Raw genomic sequence first — 16188 nt, forward strand, 5'->3', positions numbered from 1 at the left:
TGAGACATTTAGCCTTCTCTGTCAGAGAGCTCTGGTGCCACAAGAAAGTACAAATCCCAGAATTCCATAGCATTGAGCCTCACTACATACTTATACTGTATATGGTGCCTCTGTATTCTAGTTGTGGGGGAAACCCGAGCAAGATGGTGTCATTGCACTCACACCCTGCTTTGGGTTTCCTATATAGGCATACAATGAGGACTATATATATATATATATACTGTATATATATATGAGCAACAACAACACTTGTGTGCCTGGGATCAGGTCTGGTAACAAACCCAGATGCCTGCTCTCTCTCTCTCTCTCTCTCTGTTGTCACTCAAGCAACACTATAAATCTGTCAGTCTTCAAGGTGCCAATGGGTTCTTTTCTGGCTTTTCCCACAATAGACTAATACAGCGGCCAGTTGGAAAGTTGCCACAATGACATATGTGTTAACATCTCCAAGGGCAAGATGGAGACGTCTGTATGGAAAACACAACAGCTTACATGGGAGTTTATCACACGGGAGGAATGTCTCTTAATTTCACATGAATTTGCTACTTCAACTACATGAATGTAAATTGTGTTCGAACTGACTTCCCATTGCCCCAAAATAGCTTGCCATTGCCCGAAATTGCATGTGATCACTTCTCATGCAGTAACGTGAAACCCCATGATTGTATTTGGGTATGTATATACATTTGTCCCTCCATATTCGCTAGGGTTAGGGGCACAAGACCCCAGTGAATATGGAAAAACTGCAAATAACAAAAACACTATGCCTTTACCTGACAGGACACTAGGAATCGCTAGGTCCTCCACTGCAACTCTGGGGTCATCGTCCGACAGACACTGACCATAAAACTGCACCGAAGAAGCTACAAATGCCTAACAGATTAGTATTCTGTCTAGGAATCTCTAGGTCTTTCAGCACCTGGCATTCATTGGTGGTTTCCCATCCAAGTACTAACCAGGGCTGACCCTGCTTAGCTGTGAAGATCAGACAGTAACTGGTGTCTTCCAAGTATTTAAGCACTCCCTATTTTGTGGTTTAATAATTGTATGACATGGGGTTGATACATTAAATGAAAGGTATAGTAAGCAAATAAGGAGAGCCAGCATGGTTTGAGTTTTGGACAAGGGCTGCAGGAGAGAATGATTTGGAGATCATGATATGAATCCCTGCTCAGCCCCAGAAACCCACTGGGTGATCTTGGGCAAGTCACACACTCTCAGCCTCAGAGGATGGCAATGGCATATGTCCTCTGCATAGAACTAGCCAAGAAGATATGAGAGGGTTGCTGTAAGCCGAGTCAATTTGAATTACAGTAATATTATATAAACAATATGGCAGAGTGGTTAGAGTATTGGTCTGTGTCTCTTGAGACCAAGTTTCGATTCCAGCTTGGCATGAAACCCACTGAATGACTTAGGGCAAGTCATACACTCTCAGCATCAGAGGATGGTAATGGCAAACCTCCTTGGAACACAACGTTGCCAAGAACACCCCATGATATTTCAGTTAGGCCTTAGGGTTGCCACAAGTCAGAAAAGACTTGAAAGCACACAACAACGCTATACTTAACAGCTCAGTCCTGTGTATGTTTAATCAAAAATAAGATGAGAGGAGTAGAAATGGTGTATTTAAAGGGTTTTATTCTCAAATGATTAGACAGACTTGTAGCTTCTGTTGGTCCAGCACAAGAAATAAAGTCTGCCTCTTTATTATTTGGGATCAAGACAGCAGCAGCTGCCTCTTTGCAGAATAATAAATCAATTATGTGATTTTTAAAAACCCCTAGAAATCTGAAAGAAGATGACAGTGCAGAAATTTTTGTTGAAGCTCTAAATGTTGGTTTGTTTTCTTCCTGTCCTTTGCAGAACAAAACTGCACAACATGGTCTTTGCAGCCGACTTATTCTTACAAGACAGGAAGCGGGTAGGTATTTCCTCTTTCTTGATGATGTGATCGCTTCTGTTTCTTTCTGTCTGTGGAAAATACAGACTCTGTAAACAAAATTGTACTTAAAAACACAACCACCTCTTGGTAGAGGCTTGCAATATATGTGAAATGGGCTCTGTTCTAAAATCAATGTCCTAGAAATTGTAGAAATGGAACATCAAGCCTGTGGTTATGAAGTAACTTCCTCAAAGCTTCTGAGCATAAGCAGAATGCCTTGCATTTCATTGGGGGGCATAAAGGTGGAGAGAAAAATTTGATTATAATATTGTTGTCAAATACCCCTCCCTGAAGGAATTGAGATAGGAGAATAATGTATTTTCTCTCTAGAGGTACACTCAAAACAGAAAGCAGGAACAAGCTGGAAAAGAAAAACGAAAACCAATCTTCAGATAGATGCTTGGAAAAACTGAATTAATTGCTATTTGAAGGTGGCTTGGTGCATCTTTTAAATTAGCTTTATGGACAGCAAAGGTATATTGTATTAACTTAGCTGCCTCGATCCTCAAAGCGGAAGGGGCGGGATATAAATAAATATTATTATTATTATTATTATTATTATTATTATTATTATTATTATTATTAATGTGTTCTTGTTGGTTTCACCACATCAGTTGGAGGAAAAAGCTCCCACATTTCGTAGACGAGTACCGTATAAATTCAACTACAAATTGACTTCATGTATAAGTTGAGGGCAGGTTTTAGAACCAAAATTATGGATTTTGATATGATCCATGATGGATAAGTGGAGGTTAAAACTTTGGGGCATATAACAAAGCAAAGTTTCCAGGATAAAAGCAAAGGAAAACAGTGTCAAAGACCTTACAAATGTGCAGCAAGCAAAACTGTTTGTGGTCACGCTAAAGGCAGGATGGATGAGAGAGTAGAGAAAGCAGGACAGATTATGCTCTTGCTTTTTACCAGGAGACGGTTCCTCTTTTTAGTCAGTATTTACATTGACCCATGGATAAGTTGAATCAGTTTTTTGGAGTCAATTTTTTTACTAAAATTTACAGACTTATACATGAGTATATACTGTAGGCTGGTAGACTCTATCTGAGCCAGCATGGTATAGTGGTTTGAACACTGGCTCACAAGAGATGGGCTCGAATCCCAGCTCGGTCGTGGAAACCCACTGGGTGATCTTGGGCAAGTCACATACTCTCGGCCTCAGAGGATGGCAATGGCAAACCCTCTCTGAAGAAGCCTGCCAAGAAAAAAATGCTGATAGGTTTGCCTTAGGGTTGCTATAAACAAAAAATGTTTTGGAGGCACACAAAAACAACAGAGAGATCTGTGACTGAATCTTCTCCAAGCAGCTTTGGGGATTTGAACTGAAGGCAGTGCTCATATTTGAATTGAAAGTTGGATACACAGGGGGTTGTGATGGTGTAACCCACCAATGAAGTTGTTCCACTCCACATTACTCCTCCATCCTATTACAACTAGGCATAGATGGAAGAACAGAGTCCCTTTCATTCTCATCTTGTGGTGCTTAAGAAATATATCCTGCCTTTCCTGCAGCAAGTTCAAAGTGGCAAACATGGCTCTTGTCCACCCCACAACAACCCTGTGAGGTAGGTCAAGCCAGGAGGAAATGACTGGCCCAAGGTCCCCCTCATGACTCAGTATGTAGAAAGACCTTGTAGCACCTTTGAGACTAACTGAAATAAAGAAGTTGGCAGCCTGAGCTGAGACGTATATATGCCATATATGTGCACATTCTCACATACTTATGGCATATGTATATGTCTGTCCCTGACTTCCACTCCATCAAAAGCATCTGAGGAAGTAGAATGATGTCTACGAAAGCTCATGCTGCCAACTTCTTTCTTTCAGTTAGTTTCAAAGGTGCTACATAATCTCTCTACAGACTGATTTTACAGACTAACACACAATATCTTTGAATTCTGTTCATGACTTGAATCTGGATTTCCCAAGTTTCACTTTTAACACTAAACCACACATAGTCAAAGTAATAGCAGCCTTTCCAAATCGTCTCCCTGCACTGCACTGCATTAGGAAAATAAAATTTGCTAGGGAAATCCATTTGGAAGACATCCTGTCTTATAAAGCTCTGAGAGGAATGACTTAAACAGGGGACAAAATAAAGGAAATGAAAACCATTTTTATCCCTTGGAAGATCATTTTAACTTTCAAAACGACTCGGGAAAATCTTCAGGTATTAATTATTCTTGTTGTTGTTGTTGTTGAGTGCCTTCAACAGTTGTTTCTGACTTATGGCAACCCTAAAGCAAACCTATTAGAGTTTTCTTAGTAAGATTCTTCAGAGGGGTTTGCCATCCTCTGAGGCTGAGAGTATGTGACTTGCCCAAGGTCACTCAGTGGGTTTCCATGGCTGAGTCAAGATTCAAACCCTGGTCTCCAAGTGTCCTAGACTAACACGCAAACCATTTACATCACACCAGCCCACATGTTTTATGTTATTCACTGGAAATTTGGGCCATCTATGGTTGAGACTCTATCCAAAAGCCTAGGATCCAGTAGAGCCAGTGAGGTGTAATGGTTTGAGCACTGGGCTACCAGAGACCATGGTTTGGTTCCCTGTTTGGCCATGGAAACCTTGGCTAACCTTGGGCAAGTCACATACTCTCAGCCCCAGAAGACCCCATTATAGGATCACTTTAGGGTCACCATAAGTCTGAGATGACTTGGAGGCACCACCACAACAAGAGGGTTGCTATTAAACAACTTGACGGCACACAATGACTACAACAAATTGTCATATAACATGGCATGTTCCAGGTAGTGTCACCTTTTTTTGCAGTTAATGTGGCCCTATCTATAGAGATTTATTTTTAAGTTTTTGTCAGTTTGTTTGGAATTGCTTCTGGAACATCTATTCTTGTTGTTGTTGTTGTTCGCTATTTTTAAAATCCCAGGAAAAGCCAGCAATCTTTATTCGATGATGTCCCCTGTCTGTTTATTTTGCTACTTATCTTTCTAAATCCCTGTTGGTCACTGAACCTGAGAAAGAACAAAGAGGTTCAGTTTGTCTATATGACTGTTGCACAATGACTTTTAAGGGCAAAATCAGGATTCGGATCTAGATTTCAACACTGCATTTATCGATTGCTCTTGAAACCGAATTTCCCCAGAAGTATATCTTGATTTCAAAGTAAGCGCTGACATAGATCTGTGTTGCAGATTCAGCAAAACAAACTTGAGAGGAAATCCTGCATGAGCCTAATGAAACTAGAATACACATATTATATTTCTGGTTACACTTAACACTTATCCTGCTACTAGCTAAATTCAACTGTAGCCTGTTTCCTATTAGGTAGGATGTGAGATGTGTTTGCCTTTAAGTTGCATAACCTCCCTACCTCCACCCCACATTTCTAGAGTGCTCCCTCCTTACAACACAAATACTGTGCATTTATTTTTCCTTGCAGAGACAGAACATTTATTTAAGTAAGAGATTAAATTTCCTGGACTTTGAAGAAAAGAGGGGGCACCTGGATTTGAACCAGGGACCTCTTGATCTGCAGTCAAATGCTCTACCACTGAGCTATACCCCCAGCTGCAAGAAAGGCTTGCTTGAATTTTTCTCTGTTTGGAAGTAACATCCTCATTGCATGGAGACAGACACAGGGAGGTATGTGTCTCAAAGGTGTTACCATTATTAAAAGCCATATAAATAATTCCCCTATCTTTCCACAAGGCATAGCTGAGTGCTGACAAGTATTTCACTTTTATATACAGTCCGCCCTTCTTATCCATGGATTCTTTTTAATCCACAGATTCAAGCATCTACGGTTTGAAAATGTTCAAAAAAAGTATAAATTCCAAATATCAAACCTTGATTTTCAATTTTATAAGGGATGCCATTTTGCAATGTCATTATATTTAATGGGACTTGAGCATCCACAGATTTCTTTTATTCAGGGGGGATTCTGGAAGCAAAGCCCGGCGGATAACAAGGGACCACTGTATTTTATTTGTTTCATTTTAATGTTTCACACTTCATCTCAGACTCTTTATTGTGGTTAATCTTGCTTATAAAACAATTTCCTGACAAAAACCTAGATTACAAAATATTAAACAAAAAATAGTATCATGTGAGATCAAGATTAAAAATTATCATATATGCGCATAAACCAGGAGTGGACAAAGTGAAGCCCTTCTGATGGGCTTTATACGTTGGCAACTCAACTGGTGAGTTGTAGTGCACCAAGGCAGAGAGGACTACAGTCTGCCCTCCATATCCATGGATTCTTAATCCATAGATTTAACCATCCATGGCTTGAAAATATATTTTTTAAAATCCCAGAAAGTGTGTTGTAAAATTTATCCTGTTGCCCTCATGCGCAATCAGGACACTGCGTTGCCAGCACTGAGCAGAACAAAAAACTGGCAAATACCTATTCACAGTGGAAGAATAAAAGGAAAGTCCCAGGACTGTGATACTCACTCCAAAACTTTAATATCTTAAAACACCAGCATGAAGCAAAATTCAAATGCCACTCCAGTTGGCTTGGTCTCGTATGGAATAGGGCTGAAAAGACCATCTTGTCCTTTGCTTCAGACAGCAAAATCTCTTGTGACATTTCTGCCTCAAGTTGACTGCCTCTTTGCTTGCTTGCTTGCTTTGCTTGCTAGGTTATTGGCCGTTTCTAATGGTAAAGTTGGGGAATGAAGCTCACCAGGTCGACCAGCCACAAACAAACGTTTCAGTTGAGACCCAGCTCATAATTCGGACATGGCCATAGGATTCACAAGAGCAGGACATGGTACAATAGCGCTGATTCCCCTCAATATCTGCCACTGAGACGGTTGCTTCAGTGCAACTCATTGTAGTGCTGACACTGTTAATGTGGCAAAGATTGTGAACTTTACTCCCTCACACTTCTAAAATCATTAATTCATTTTTGCTACTACACTCCAAAGCCCCGTAGCTACTGGCTACTTTCGCCGCAAGGTTCTGGGAGTTGTCCGAAATGACTTTTCTAATTTAATAAGATACATCCTATCTTTTCATTTAAAAGAGACATACGGAATAGGTGTATGGCAACACTCTACCTGAATTAAATATCCTATACAGGATGAATCTCCGGTATCTGGAATTCCAAAATGCTAATACTGCAAAATCCAAATTTGTCTATAGAGTGGCTAAGACCTTTGCTTTATGGTAGCACCAAACTGAATGCCTTAATGACACATTTTGCTTTTTGATGATTCGGTGTACATAAACTTTGTTTCCCACAAAAAATATTAAATAATTGTGTATAAAATTATAAGGAGAGTTGGCATTGTATAGTGACTTGAGCAGTGCCCTGTCTCTGCGAGACCAGGGTTTCAATTATCTGCTCAGCATAAAAACCCCATAAGTGACTTTAGACACGTACACACTCTCTCAGCCTCAGAGGTATTATTATTATGATTATTATTATTATTATTAACCTTATTTATGAAGCGTGTAAATTTACACAGCGCTGTACATGACAATCTTTTTAGTTAGATGGTTCCCTGCCCTCAGGCTTACAATCTAAAATGTCAATAGCAAACCCTCTCTGAAGGAACTTGCCAAGAAAACCCCATGGTACGCTGCCTTAGCATCACCATAAGCCACAATATACAACAAAAACAACGAACAACAGTTTATAAGGGTGAATTTCTGTTTAGACATGGGTTCATTTCCAAGTATCTCACCTATGTATATGCAATATTCCAAAATTTTTCAAAACCAAAATTCTTCTGGTCCCAAGCATTTCAAATAAGGAAGACTTGGCCTTGTATTACATGTCCTTTCTCATTTTCTTGGGAGTGAAATTGAAACCAAATATGGCACATACAGTTCTGTGTTAGTCCCGCCACTCCCAAAACTGTCTTTTACTAATGAAGGACACAGATCCATATTTGTCTACTTAAAATTACCACTGGCACCATCAGAGATTTACACTCAGTAAGCTTCCATAGGATTGAAGCCTAAGAAACAGGAGGGTAAGGGCTGAAGCGTCTCTTCTCTTATCCCCTTGTCACCATGTCTCTCTGGGGCACACAGCCTTGTCACCACCATTAGATACCTGCAGACTTATCAAGATACAGCAGTTATAGGGTTTGGGGGGGAAGTGTGGCAGGAATTAATCCTGTTTCGCCATAGAATTGATCTGTAGAACGCTCACAGTAAAGACAAAATTCTCCCTATCTCCCAGGCTAAGACCTGGCAAGGGCTGCCCATGACATTTTGCTGCTGAGGCAAATGTTAAAATGGCACAGATCCCATTTCATGTACCAAAGCCAAACAAGCTGGCAGTTCTTACTTTACACTGGTGGTGGTGGAAAGAAAGGGTTCACCCAGGGTGAGCAGATGTCACAACTGCAGGGAGGACAAGGACACTGCAAAATGTATGCACTCAGAAAAGCGTAGGCATTCCAAACACAAGCTAAAAACACTCATTAAATATAAATTTCATTTCACACAGCTATAAGGTATATAATGTGTTTTATTATGTACTCTACCATCAATCTCATGATTCTATGATTCTGTTTTTTTGCTGAAACTTGGCTTCATTAAAGTGCCTTGTTGCTGCTTGCAATTTACTTAAAGAATTATGAGGAAACTAATGCTTAAAATGTATTTTACTAGACAACATACCCACATTTAATTTTTTCCTTTATTTGTCAACATTTGCATTGTGTCCTCAAGCAGCCCTTGCTAATAATTTTGCTCTCCTTTTCCCTTCTTGAGAACAAGGATACCCAGCTCTGGGGGCAAGTCTTGTCTGCTTTTTTCCTACGAAAAAAGAAATTAAATATTTTACAGCAACAATGTAAACCAACAATCAATGCATCTGAGACCCAGTACAATGAGGTGTAAGCGAGTGCGTATTTTTCCTGATATCCAGCTACAGTTTTTTCCAGTTGACACACAATAACTTTATAGCATATCTTTCCAAAAATCAACATGTGGGATTATGTACTAAGAGCTGCTTTGGGGAGTCACTTGTTGGCCCTACATGTGTTTATGTGACTGAATACAACATACAGGATGTCATCTGCAGTACATGGCAAAAACAAGCACAGACCTGTGTATATGCTGTAGGAATCATAAATCTGCTATCATGCAAATGAAGTAGAGCAGGAAGCTGGATGTCCATTTTTAGATCCTAACAACTCATGGGTACTTTATACACATGAGGAATTTCTCTAAATTTTGAATGAAAAAAAGTGGGGCCATAAGGCATGGCATGTGAATTTGCTAGTTCACGCTATTTTAACATGAATGCAAATTGCATTCAAACTGGCTTCCATTGCCCGAAAATAACAAGCCATTGTCCCAAATATGCGTGTAGTAGTCTATCACTCAATGAACGTGAAACCCCATGATTGATTCCGACTGACTCTCATTGCCTGAATTTGCGTGTAGTGGGTTTATCATACAATAACTTAAACCCCATGATTGCGTTCAGATTGCCATTGGATTATATTCCAATGTCCCTTGTTGATAAAACTCCATGAATTAATGTTAGAGGATAATACCATCATGGAAAAAGAATGGTTTTAACTGGGCCACTTTCATTGCAGCTCAGTTTCATTTTTAGCAACTGAAGAAAGCCGAATGATGAAACATGTTGCTCATGTTGTTATTTTTCAGTTTTGTTTTTAATTGCCTCTCTCTCTCTTCTCTCTCTCTCTCTCTTCACATAACATACTACACACATTCTGCCTTCTCCTTCACCAGGACCCAGGCAGCAGTCACAACTATATCAATGACTTGGATGACAGAATTGGGGCATAATTATCAATTTTCAGTGACACCAAACTAGGAGAAGTAACCAATACCCCAGAGGACAGGATCAAAATTCAAATGACCTTAATAGATTAGAAAGCTGGGCCAAAGCTAAAAATGAATTTCAACAGGGAGAAATGTAAGGTACTGCACTTAGGGAGGAAAAATTAAATGCACAGATATAGGATGGGGGGACACCTGGCTTAAGGAGACTACATGTGAAAGGGATCTAGGAGGACTAAGTAGACACAAGTTGAACATGGTCAACAGTGTGAGTCGGCAGCTAACAAGGCCAATGCGATTTTAGGCTGCATCACATAAATACTGTATGAGTGTCTAGATCAAGGAACTAAGTGGCACTCTATTCTGCTTTGCTCAGGCGTCACTTGGATACTGTGTCCAGTTCTGGGCCCCCACAATTCAGAAAGGATGTTGAGAAACTGGAGCGTGTTCAAAGGAGGGCAACCAAAATGTGAAGGGTCTCGAACATGCCCTATGGAGGAAAGACTTAGGGAGCTGGGAGAGTTAGCCTGGAGAGAGAAGGTTAAGAGTTGATATGTAGCCCTGTTAAATACTTGAAGGGATGTCCTCTGAGGAGGGAGCAAGCTTGTTTTCTGCTGTCTCCAGAGACAGGCCCGGAACAATGATGCAACTACAGGAAAAGAGATTCCACCAAATTAGGAGGAACTTCCTGACAGTAAGGGCTGTTCCACAGTGGAAACACTACCTCAGAGTGTGGTGGAGTCTCCCTCCTGTAGAGGTTTTAAACAGGACTGGGATGGACATCTGTCAGGGTGCTTTGACTGAGAGTTTCTGCATGGCAGGGGGTTGGACGGATGGCCCTTGTGGTCTCTTCCAGCCTCTCTATGATTGTATAACCTATGATTCTAATACCATAAGGGCACCAGATCCATCTGATCTTGAACTAAGCAGGGTCAGCCTGGGATTAAGGAGGGGCTGCTAGAAGTCTCATCTATAGAATTCTAGTGCCAACCCCAGACTACCGTCCTAGGATTCCATAAAACTGAACCATGGCAAGTTGAAGTGGAGTTAATAACACTATAATTATGTAATATGAAGTAGGTCCAAGCTGGTCAAACCCCTACTCCCCTCTCCGTTTACATTGCAAGGTCACTTCTCCTCTCTAATTTCTCTTCTCTTTTGGCCCATAGTCCTAGGCACCAGATCCCCTCTGATCTTGGAAACTAAGCAAGATCAGCCCTGGTTAGTAATGTAGGTGGAAGACTGCCAATGAATATGAGGTGTGTAGGCTATATTTCATAAAAAGAATTGCAAACCACTTCTGGTATTCCTTCCCTAAGAAAACCCTATAAATTCATGGGGTTGCCATCATAAGTTGATAAGTGACTAGAAGGTGCATGTGCGCACGCAATGCATGACACCACACATAGAGTAGCCAAACAATGTTTTTTAAAAAGTTGCAACATTAAATCATTTTAAAAGACATTTAAAACATAAACAGAAAAGATACAAGGTCTAGCTATAAAAGAAAGAAAAACCCAAGAAATAGAAAGAAGATGACAAAGATGATGATGAAGAAGAAGAGAGGGAAAGCACATTTTCACTATTAAATACCAAGCAAAATCTCATCATAAAATGGCACTGAGGTCTACTGTTGTCTAAGAGCACAGTGATTTGTGACTCTGCCACACACTGTCTATAGTTTGATAATAGTGAGCCCTGTCCTTTATTTTAATGCTGACAGACCACAACGTGAAATGGAGACAGAGCGTATTGGTATCCCACTATGAAGGCAGATTCAGGGAGTCAGCTCTCCAGGGGTGAGGAGGGGTGGAGCTGGAGTTCCTAGTCATTATCGAAGCCTCTAGCCTTGATGCCTCCTCCTCCCCAATGAGGTGGCAAACAGTTTTACCAGAGGTGTCAAGACACCTGCCTATATAAACTTTGCCAACTTTGCTTGCTCTAAAGGTTCTCTCTTCTCTAACCGCTTGCTAACGCTAACAACAGTTAAGAACCAGGCAAGTCATGGTGATGATGCGAACCAGCTTTGCCTTCTTCTCCCGTCCTTTTCTCCTCTCTGCCCTCACCAGAGCCATCTCTGGGCATGGCTGTACTCTTGCCCGAGTACATCGGTGGCATCCTTCCAAAAGTGCTGACTGCTGTCTCATCTGATCAGTACACCACAGCATTGCATGAGCGGGGTTGAATTTAGTCTTTTCTACTCTGGGTTTTTTACTACAACACCAAGATCCATGGACTAGAACCCGGGGCAAAGAGCATCAGAATTAGCATGTTCTGAGCCCTCTGGGAAAAGGCTAAATATCCCACACAACTACAATCCCAGGATCCCATATATTTTAAGGCCATGGCAGTTAAAGCGTGTCAGACTGCATTATTTCTGCAGTTCAGATACAGCCATGGAGTACTAAAATGCATTAAACTGTAGTGGGGAATCAGAAGTGGCTGAAAGTCCTGGTCTTGAGAAATGGTTGTGCTGAATGAAAGTGTAGGATGGTGGGTGGGTGGTCGGTTAAAATGCCCTGGGCAGTCCAAAATCTTGGTGAAAATGCCCCCTAGGGGGCATTTATGGGCCAAACATTGAAATGATTTCTTTGGCATTTTTTTACCTCCAGGGGAACTGGGGGGGGCACACAACAAACTGAAGGGGGCTTATGTGACCCACAGACCAGAATTTCCCCGCTTGATTAAAAGCTGAGTTGTCACTTATTCCTCTTGTTTCCAGGAAGAAGGTTGGGGAGACTAAAAAAACAGTATGTAGAGAGATCTAGTACACCTTTGAGACTAATTAAAAGAAAGAATTGGCAGCATGGCCTTTTTTTGTAGACTTAAGTCCTTTCTCAGATCATTTTCAAAATTGGCAAACTTGCCAAAATGGCAAATGCAGCTGAGGAAGTTGACTTAAGTCTATGAAAGCTCATGCTGCCAACTTCCTTGTACTGGAGCATGGCTTTGGCCAGCTTCCGGCATCTTAGACCGCATGGATAATTTAAACAGCCTACCTCCAAGTGACCCGAACAACCGTTATTGATGGCCTTCTGTTTGGGCCTTAGTCTCAAAGGTGTACTAGATCTCTCCACATACGGTTTGACAGACTAATACACTCTATCCTGGAATTCTACCACTCGAAAAACACTGTTAGGGCTTCCCATTGCCTAGAATCCTTAAAAGGTGGCATTTCAAACCCAAAGTGATCTCATGCCTCTGACTTCTCTTTCTCCCTTCCACCCCCATTTATTTCCTCTGCAGAGACTGCCTGGCCCCTGAGCAAGGATGCCCAGAAGGGCTCTTCTGTGAACCACCACTTGGACTCTGCTTCACACTCACGGGAAGATGGCGAATTCTGCCGCCAGGATGCCCACTGTGCTGAGGGACTGATCTGCATGTTTGGCAAATGCCAAGAGAGTCTGCCAAAAGGACAGGAAGGTAAGAAGGGAGGGGTAGGGGTAGGTGGTGAATTGGTGTTGTTATGATTATTATATTTATTCCTCCAGTGCAATTTTGAAATTGAGGCAATGTGTTTCCATTAGGGAGTGTTCTGTGGTCTAATTTGCCTGCAGAAATAGTGCAGTTCCACACAGCTTTAACTCCATGTCTCAGTTCTATGGAACGTCTGGGTTGTAATTTGGGGAGATATTTGTCCCCTGTCAGAGAGCTCTGGTGCTGGCACAGACTTCAAATCCCAGGATTCCATAGCATGGAGCCATGGCACTTAAAGCAGTATCAAACTGCATTATTTCTGCAATGTGTATTAGACAATGACAAACCGATATTGTTCAGTCTTGGACTGTGAAGAAACATGCCAGATGTAAAGAGCATCTTTCCAACCGGGTCCTCTCTTGGAATACAGTAAAATCCTATGCTGCATGCTGGCTAGGATGATGGGAGTACAGTCAAAAACATTGAAAGGCATCAGTCCATCACTGAACTAAACATTGGGTCAGATTTTGATAAATCGTACTGAGCATGTGTTGTTGTGTACCTGTCAAGTTGTATCTGACCCTAAGGCAAACCTATCACAGGGCCCTTGGCAGTGTCTTCACGAGGAGGTTTGCCATTGCCTTCCCCTGAGCTGAGAGAGGGGGTTGCCCAAGGATCAAATTATACTCTCTTTTCTTGCTCTGAAAGGTCCCGTGCTATCATGATAATGACTGTGGTCCAAAACTGTTTGTGCCCCGCCACCATGGGGAGATGGTTTGCAGGAAAAGACTGGCTTAGATGAAGGATGCTACGTTCCTGAAGGAGGCATGCATTCACATGAACCAGGTCTGCCCATGTGCAGAAGGACTACGTAGGCAAAAGGAGATCCCTCACCGAGAGTGAGTACTGGGGTGAATTCTGGAAGGTGGGCAGGGAGGGGTGGTGGAGAACAACTCGCATGCCATGCCATAACCTAGCATGGGTCCTTACATAAGCTTTCATATAAACAGTGCATGATGAAATAAACAGCAGGTTTGATGCCATGAAAAGGATGGCAGAAATTTATATGTTTGTCTTAATTATTATTATTTATTTATTTATTATTTATTATTACGAATTTATTTTTTACTTATAGTAGTTTACTTATAAGTAGACTTGCCCAGGTATCCAGTGGGTTTCTGGCCAAGCTAGAATCAAACCCTGGTCTCCAGAGTCATAGGCCAACACCAAACCACTATGCCATGCTGGCTCTCTTATAAGTAATACATAATACTTATTTATTATTATTACTATATTGATGTGTATTGTGTGTCTCCAAGACTTTTTTATTATGGCAATCCTAAGGCAAAGCTTCAGAGGTTTTCTTGGCAATTTTTTCAGACAGATAGAAAAAAGATTTTCTCTCTCTCTGCTGCAAGAACTTGATTGGTCTTTGATACTGTCTAAAGTTACTTTTTTGACTGTATGTCCCAGAATCCCACAACCAACATGCCATATATGTCTTGTGGACCAAGATGCCGTTATAGTATTTTTGCTCCATCGCAAGCGGCATCCATTGGTTTCCATGGCTGATTCAAACCGTGGGTCTTCCACAATCTGAGTTTAACATCAAACCACTACACCACTCTGTCTCATCAGAGTTTTATCTTGTTTATCCCAGGGCTGTTTGCATTAGTTTTCACACAGCCTACAATGTGAATATTTTAGGAAAACGGAATAAAAATCCCAAGATCAATTCCCGGATTTGCGGGTTTTGGGGTACCCCCCGAAAATGGATGCATTCAAAATGCATGAGAACAACAGAGACAAATCCCAGGTATCTGGGATTTTCTTTTCACCATCTGAATAACCCCATCATGCGCACCTCCAGTGCCTGCTTATCCCAGTTCTCTCTATTCTGTCTTTTGTTTGCTGTTTGTTTGAAGCTCCTGTGGAAACAAAAATCGTCCCCAGCAGTCCAGTAATTTTCTTCCTCTCTCTCCTCTTTTCCAGGGTTCCGTTTGAATCTGGACAGCAAGAGCAATTGGAGCTGCCAAAGAATAGCAAGAAGGAAATGCACAGTGGTTGAAATAGCATATGTATTCTATGTAAAATTGATGTACATAGACGGTTTCATCCTCTCTCCCTGTTGAAATTTTACAATAAAACTTGGATCTGTGTACCCAAATAAAGCATGTGTCAAGTAATTATTACAAGAATAAGCACTGGTGGTAGCAAGGTTGAAATGGGCTGTGTGTGTTGTAGTCCTATGGATGTCTGACAGAAGTAATACATATTGTGTTCAGAGGGGCTTATTCCCAGGTTTGTGCACATAGGATTGTGGCTTCAGTCCGAAGCATGTTTACTCTCTGTACACTTATGATTCAGCGGCTTCCTATATCACCTACATTTGTACTTGGGTAGGACTACAAGGTCAGGACTATCCAGGATTAAGATTTCAACACCCCCAAACCTGAAACTTGGGTTGACTCCTTGTGAGATCGTGAGGGTGGGCTCCTGGCAAGGTTATAGGATGATTATAATGCAACCATAGCTGCACAGAATATGCCATTCAAACAGAAACAGTAAGCAAGGAGGAAAAATATCAGTGAGACCTTGGTATCTGCTGCGGTTTGGTTCCAGGACCCCGGTGGACCCAAATCCATGAATGCTCAAGTTCCTAAATACAGTGGAGTCGTGAAATGGTGTCCCTTATATAAATGCTAAATCAAAGTTTGCTTTTGGAATTACAGTGGGCCCTTGGTATCCTTTGGGGTTTGGTCCAGTAACCCCCCCCCCCCATAGAACGAAAAAAGAAAATTTGGAAGGGAGATTCATTTGCAAGCATCCTATCTTATAAAGCTTGGGAGGCATGAGTTACGAGGACAAAGATAAAGGAAATGAAGCCATTTTATTCCTTGGAAGATCATTTTAATTTTCCAAATGACTCAGGGAAATCTTCAGGTATTAATGTTCTTGTTGTGTTGTTGTTGTGTGCCTTCAAGGATGCTCCATGGACACTCAAGTCCCATTAAATACAATGGCATAGTAAAATGGGTGTTCCTTATACAATGGCAAAACCAAGGGTTGC

General features: G+C 41.3%; 1 non-coding gene across 1 annotated transcript; it reads right to left on the reverse strand.

The window, feature by feature from the left end:
* Positions 1–5415: 5415 nt before the first annotated feature.
* Positions 5416–5487, reverse strand: TRNAC-GCA. The gene has a single exon. It is a non-coding gene; the product is annotated as a tRNA-Cys (tRNA).
* Positions 5488–16188: the final 10701 nt, after the last annotated feature.

Source organism: Sceloporus undulatus, chromosome 6 (genome assembly GCF_019175285.1).
Source record: "Sceloporus undulatus isolate JIND9_A2432 ecotype Alabama chromosome 6, SceUnd_v1.1, whole genome shotgun sequence".
Taxonomy (NCBI): domain Eukaryota; kingdom Metazoa; phylum Chordata; class Lepidosauria; order Squamata; family Phrynosomatidae; genus Sceloporus; species Sceloporus undulatus.